This window comes from Elephantulus edwardii, unplaced genomic scaffold (assembly GCF_000299155.1).
Source record: "Elephantulus edwardii isolate Elephantulus edwardi_28Jun2011 unplaced genomic scaffold, EleEdw1.0 scaffold00027, whole genome shotgun sequence".
Taxonomy (NCBI): Eukaryota; Metazoa; Chordata; class Mammalia; order Macroscelidea; family Macroscelididae; genus Elephantulus; species Elephantulus edwardii.
Window position 1 is genome coordinate 14,854,434 of NW_006399777.1, and position 1,461 is coordinate 14,855,894.

Here is a 1,461-nt window from a genome sequence, read left to right on the forward strand (position 1 = left end):
ATTTTAAATGTTAAACCGCAGTTTTCTGGGTCCTTCATCTAGGAATCGTTAAGTCCGTAAATTGAGAGGGAGCTTATACATTTGCATTTCTGATGAAGTCCCAGATGATGCGACACGCTGTAGCCTCAGATGTGTGTCTTCCATCTTTTTCTGCAGTAATTCTCAAATATGGGGAGAAGAGAAGACGCTGAAATATTGAAGGGTCCCTAGGGAGTTTCTTTGAATACGTAGCAGCCTTTTTTTTTCCTGTGTGGGAGAATGCTATAAACATTCTCCGCTTTTATTCTCCCCTGCCACCCCAAGATGATGTTAGCTGTGCTCTCTGTTCCTTGTTTTGTCCTGCACAACAAAGGAAGCGGTTCCTTGGAGTTTAGAGGGGCAGAGACTAGGAGCTAGAGGCCCTGTTAAAAGGAGAGAGAAAACTGCAGAGGCAGGAAGGAGGAAGGACAGGAAGCGCCACACCTGGTGATAGAAGAGGAGCTTTCCCAGAACTTTAAAGTGAGGTATAGGTGTGATTGTGATGGGAGAAGAAAGAGACTTTTTTTGAGTGTCAAGGCACTCCAGATGGGTTTGAGAAATACAAATAAAGAGTTCAAGTCATTTTGAAATGACTTTCTTTTTTATTTTAATGAAAGTTTACAAAGACTTTGGATTTCCATTCATTCATTGTTGCATATTTTCCTCCCTGCTCACCTGTCCCCCTAGTTCTCTTTTCTCTTTGAAAAGTAAAAAAAAGAATTCTTTCATTGTTATATAATCCCCTCCACTGTCCCCCCCGCCCAGTCCACTCCACTATGCAGCCTTTGTTCTGGACTCCTGCCATGACAATAATACCTAACCATATATTCCTCCTAAACAGTTCTCTCCCTCGTCTGTTTCAGTGCAGTATTGGTGGAAGATTCACCAACAACCTGACTTATGCAGATGACACAACCCTGCTTGCTGAAACAGAGGAGGACCTGAAGCGCTTGTTGCAGAAGGTCAATGACTGCAGCCTTCAATATGAATTGAAACTCAACATCAAGAAAACAAAGATTCTCACCACTGGGCCAAATGGCAGCATCAGTATGGATGGTGAAGGGATTGAGATAGTTAACAGTTTTAGTTTGTTTGGCTCCATAGTCAACACTCTTGGCACCAGCGGCCAGGAAATCAAGAGACAAATTGCATTGGGAAAGTCAGATGTCAGGGACCTCTTCAGAGTATTGAAGAGCAACAACACCAGTCTGGAGACCAAGGTGGGCCTATTGCATGCTATGCATCAGAGAGCTGGACAGTGACTAGGGATGATAGAAAGAGAATTGATGCCTTTGAGGTGTGGCGCTGGGGAAGAATGTTGACTACGCCATGGACTGCTAGGAGAACGAACAGGTTTGTCCTGGAGAAGGTGACACTGGAATGCTCCTTGGAGGCAAGGATTCTGGGGCTTCGTCTGACATACTTTGGGCATGTTGCAAGAAG